Source organism: Aegilops tauschii, chromosome 4 (genome assembly GCF_002575655.3).
Source record: "Aegilops tauschii subsp. strangulata cultivar AL8/78 chromosome 4, Aet v6.0, whole genome shotgun sequence".
Taxonomy (NCBI): domain Eukaryota; kingdom Viridiplantae; phylum Streptophyta; class Magnoliopsida; order Poales; family Poaceae; genus Aegilops; species Aegilops tauschii.
The window spans coordinates 474,713,941-474,719,940 of NC_053038.3; positions in this window are offsets into that span (position 1 = coordinate 474,713,941).

Consider the following 6,000-nt stretch of genomic DNA (forward strand, 5'->3'; position numbering starts at 1 on the left):
ATTTGGTGCCAGCGTTAAGCATGAACATTATATCTGGATCTTGTTTGATGCGAGACGGTTATTCATTTAAATCAGAGAATAATGGTTGTTCTATTTATATGAGTAATATCTTTTATGGTCATGCACCCTTGAAGAGTGGTCTATTTTTGTTGAATCTCGATAGTAGTGATACACATATTCATAATATTGAAGCCAAAAGATGCAGAGTTGATAATGATAGTGCAACTTATTTGTGGCACTGCCGTTTAGGTCATATCGGTGTAAAGCGCATGAAGAAACTCCATACTGATGGACTTTTGGAACCACTTGATTATGAATCACTTGGTACTTGCGAACCGTGCCTCATGGGCAAGATGACTAAAACGCCGTTCTCTGGAACTATGGAGAGAGCAACATATTTGTTGGAAATCATACATACAGATGTATGTGGTCCGATGAATATTGAGGCTCGTGGTGGATATCGTTATTTTCTCACCTTCACAGATGATTTGAGCAGATATGGGTATATCTACTTAATGAAACATAAGTCTGAAACATTTGAAAAGTTTAAAGAATTTCAGAGTGAAGTTGTAAATCATCGTAACAAGAAAATAAAGTTTCTACGATCTGATCGTGGAGGAGAATATTTGAGTTATGATTTTGGTCTTCATTTGAAACAATGCGGAATAGTTTTGCAACTCACGCCACCCGGAACACCACAGCGTAATGGTGTGTCCGAACGTCGTAATCGTACTCTACTAGATATGGTGCGATCTATGATGTCTCTTACTGATTTACCGCTATCGTTTTGGGGTTATGCTTTAGAGACGGCCGCATTCACGTTAAATAGGGCACCATCAAAATCCGTTGAGACAACGCCTTCTGAACTGTGGTTTGGCAAGAAACCAAAGTTGTCGTTTCTTAAAGTTTGGGGCTGCGATGCTTATGTGAAAAAGCTTCAACCTGATAAGCTCGAACCCAAATCGGAGAAATGTGTCTTCATAGGATACCCAAAGGAGACTATTGGGTACACCTTCTATCACATATCTGAAGGCAAAACTTTTGTTGCTAAATTCGGAATTTTTCTGGAGAAGGAGTTTCTCTCGAAAGAAGTGAGTGGGAGGAAAGTAGAACTTGATGAGGTAACTGTACCTGTTCCCTTATTGGAAAGTAGTTCATCGCAGAAATCGGTTTCTGCGACACCTACACCAATTAGTGAGGAAGTTAATGATGATGATCATGAAACTTCAGATCAAGTTATTACTGAACCTCGTAGGTCAACCAGAGTAAGATCCGCACCAGAGTGGTATGGTAATCCTATTCTGGAAGTTATGTTACTGGACCATGATGAACCTACGAACTATGAAGAAGCGATGGTGAGCCCAGATTCCGTGAAATGGCTTGAGGCCATGAAATCTGAGATGGGATCCATGTATGAGAACAAAGTGTGGACTTTGGTTGACTTGCCCGATGATCGGCAAGCAATTGAGAATAAATGGATCTTCAAGAAGAAGACTAACGCTGACGGTAATGTTACTGTCTATAAAGCTCGACTTGTTGCAAAAGGTTTTCGACAAGTTCAAGGGATTGACTACGATGAGACCTTCTCACCCATAGCGATGCTTAAGTCTGTCCGAATCATGTTAGCAATTGCCGCATTTTATGATTATGAAATTTGGCAAATGGATGTCAAAACTGCATTCCTGAATGGATTTCTGGAAGACGAGTTGTATATGATGCAACCGGAAGGTTTTGTTGGTCCAAAGGGAGCTAACAAAGTCTGCAAGCTCCAGCGATCCATTTATGGACTGGTGCAAGCCTCTCGGAGTTGGAATAAACGCTTTGATAGTGTGATCAAAGCATTTGGTTTCGTACAGACTTTTGGAGAAGCCTGTATTTACAAGAAAGTGAGTGGGAGCTCTGTAGCATTTCTGATATTATATGTGGATGACATATTGCTGATTGGAAATGATATAGAATTTCTGGATAGCATAAAGGGATACTTGAATAAGAGTTTTTCAATGAAAGACCTCAGTGAAGCTGCGTATATATTGGGCATCAAGATCTATAGAGATAGATCAAGACGCTTAATTGGACTTTCACAAAGCACATACCTTGACAAAGTTTTGAAGAAGTTCAAAATGGATCAAGCAAAGAAAGGGTTCTTGCCTGTGTTACAAGGTGTGAAGTTGAGTAAGACTCAATGCCCGACCACTGCAGAAGATAGAGTGAAGATGAAAGATGTTCCCTATGCTTCAGCCATAGGCTCTATCATGTATGCAATGCTTTGTACTAGACCTGATGTGTGCCTTGCTATAAGTCTAGCAGGGAGGTACCAAAGTAATCCAGGAGTGGATCACTAGACAGCGGTCAAGAACATCCTGAAATACCTGAAAAGGACTAAGGATATGTTTCTCGTTTATGGAGGTGACAAACAGCTCATTGTAAATGGTTACGTTGATGCAAGCTTTGACACTGATCCGGACGATTCTAAATCGCAAACCGGATACGTGTTTACATTGAACAGTGGAGCTGTCAGTTGGTGCAGTTCAAAACAAAGCGTCGTGGCGGGATCTACGTGTGAAGCGGAGTACATAGCTGCTTCGGAAGCAACAAATGAAGGAGTCTGGATGAAGGAGTTCATATCCGATCTAGGTGTCATACCTAGTGCATCGGGTCCAATGAAAATCTTTTGTGACAATACTGGAGCAATTGCCTTGGCGAAGGAATCTAGATTTCACAAGAGAACCAAGCACATCAAGAGATGCTTCAATTCCATCCGGGAACTAGTCCAGGTGGGAGACATAGAATTGCAAGATACATACGGATCTGAATGTTGCAGACCCGTTGACTAAGCCTCTTCCACGAGCAAAACATGATCAGCACCAAGACTCCATGGGTGTTAGAATCATTACTGTGTAATCCAGATTATTGACTCTAGTGCAAGTGGGAGACTGAAGGAAATATGCCCTAGAGGCAATAATAAAGTTATTGTTTATTTCCTTATATAATGATAAATGTTTATTATTCATGCTTGAATTGTATTAACCGGAAACATAATACTTGTGTGAATACATAGACAAACAGAGTGTCACTAGTATGCCTCTACTTGACTAGCTCGTTGATCAAAGATGGTTATGTTTCCTAGCCATAGACATGAGTTGTAATTTGATTAACGGGATCACATCATTAGTTTATTGCTATTGCTTTCTTCATAACTTATATATGTTCCTATGACTATGAGATTATGCAACTCCCGTTTACCGTAGGAACACTTTGTGTGCTACCAAACGTCAACGTAACTGGGTGATTATAAAGGTGCTCTACAGGTGTCTCCGAAGGTACTTGTTGGGTTGGCGTATTTCGAGATTAGGATTTGTCACTCCAATTGTCGGAGAGGTATCTCTGGGCCCACTCGGTAATGCACATCACTATAAGCCTTGCAAGCATTGCAACTAATGAGTTAGTTGCGGGATGATGTATTACGGAACGAGTAAAGAGACTTGCCGGTAATGAGATTGAACTAGGTATTGAGATATCGACGATCGAATCTCGGGCAAGTAACATACCGATGACAAAGGGAACAACATATGTTGTTATCCGGTTTGACCGATAAAGATCTTCGTAGAATATGTGGGAGCCAATATGAGCATCCAGGTTCCTCTATTGGTTATTGACCGGAGACGTGTCTCGATCATGTCTACATAGTTCTCGAACCCGTAGGGTCCGCACGCTTAAAGTTTCGATGATGGTTATATTATGAGTTTATGAGTTTTGATGTACCGAAGGTTGTTCGGAGTCCCGGATGTGATCACGGACATGACGAGGAGTCTCTAAATGGTCGAGACATGAAGATTGATATATTGGAAGCCTATATTTGGATATCGGAAATCTTCCGAGTGAAATCGGGATTTTACCGGAGTACCGAGGGGTTACCGGAACCCCCCGGGGGCTTAATGGGCCATAGTGGGCCTTAGTGGAGAAGAGGAGAGGCGGCCAGGGCAGGGCCGCGTGCCCCTCCCCCCTAGTCCGAATAGGACAAGGAGAGGGGGGCGGCGCCCCCCTTTCCTTCCTCTCTCCCTCCTCTTTCCCCCCTTCTCCTAATCCAACAAGGAAGGGAGGGAGTCCTACTCCCGGTGGGAGTAGGACTCCTCCTGGCACGCCTCCTCCTGGCCGGCCGCACCTCCCCCCTTGCTCCTTTATATACGGGGGCAGGGGGGCACCCCAAAGGGACAACAATTGATTTGATCTTTTAGCCGTGTGCGGTGTCCCCCTCCACCATAGTCCACCTCGATAATACTGTAGTGGTGCTTAGGCAAAGCCCTGCGTCGGTAGAACATCATCATCGTCACCACGCCGTCGTGCTGACGAAACTCTCCCTCAACACTCGGTTGGATCGAAGTTCGAGGGACGTCATCGGGCTGAACGTGTGCTGAACTCGGAGGTGTCGTGCCTTCGGTACTTGATCGGTCGGATCGTGAAGACGTACGACTACATCAACCGCGTTGTGCTAACGCTTCCGCTTTCGGTCTACGAGGGTACGTGGACAACACTCTCCCCTCTCATTGCTATGCATCACCATGATCTTGCGTGTGCGTAGGAATTTTTTTGAAATTACTACGTTCCCCAACACAAGGAATTTCAGAGTGAAGTGGAGAATCATCGTAACAACAAAATAAAGTTTCTACGATCTGATCGCGGAGGCAAATATTTGAGTTACGAGTTTGTCCTTCATTTAAAACTATGCGGAATAGTTTCGCAACTCATGCCACCTGGAACACCACAGCATAATGGTGTGTCCGAACGTCGTAACCGTACTTTACTAGATATGGTGCAGTATATGATGTCTCTTACCGATTTACCACTATCGTTTTGGGGTTATGCATTAGAGACAGCTACATTCACGTTAAATAGGGCACCATCTAAATCCGTTGAGATGACACCGTATGAACTATGGTTTAGCAAGAAACCTAAGCTGTCGTTTCTTAAAGTTTGGGGTTGCGATGCTTTTGAGCTTCAGCCTGATAAGCTCGAACCCAAATCGAAGAAGTGCGTCTTCATAGGATACCCAAAGGAGATTGTTGGGTACACCTTCTATCACAGGTCCGAAGGCAAGACATTCGTTGCAAAGAATGGATCCTTTCTAGAGAAGGAGTTTCTCTCGAAAGAAGTGAGTGGGAGGAAAGTAGAACTTGATGAGGTAATTGTACCTGCTCCCTTATTGGAAAGTAGTTCATCACATAAATCTGTTCCTGTGACTCCAACACCAATTAGTGAGGAAGCTAATGATGATGATCATGTAACTTCAGGTCAAGTTACTACCGAACCTCGTAGGTCAACCAGAGTAAGATCCGCACCAGAGTGGTACGGTAATCCTGTTCTGGAGGTCATGTTACTTGACCATGACGAACCTACGAACTATGAGCAAGCGATGATGAGCCCAGATTCCGCGAAATGGCTTGAGGCCATGAAATCTGAGATGGGATCCATGTATGAGAACAAAGTGTGGACTTTGGTTGACTTGCCCGATGATCGGCAAGCCATAGAGAATAAATGGATCTTCAAGAGGAAGACGGACGCTGATAGTAGTGTTACTATCTACAAAGCTAGACTTGTCGAAAAAGGTTTTTGACAAGTTCAAGGTGTTGACTACAATGAGATTTTGTCACTTGTATCGATGCTTAAAAGTCTGTTCGAATCATGTTAGCAATCGTCACATTTTATGAAATTTGGCAAATGGATGTCAAACCTGCATTCCTTAAATGGATTTCTTAAAGAAGAGTTGTATATGATGCAACCAGAAGGTTTTGTCGATCCTAAAGGTTGTAACAAAGTGTGCAAAGATCCAGCGATCCATCTATGGACTGGTGCAAGCATCTCGGAGTTGGAATATACGCTTTGATAAGTTGATCAAAGCATATAGTTTTCTACAGACTTGCGGTGAAGCCTGTATTTACAAGAAAGTGAGTGGGAGCACTACAGCCTTTCTGATAAGTATATGTGAATGACATATTGTCGATC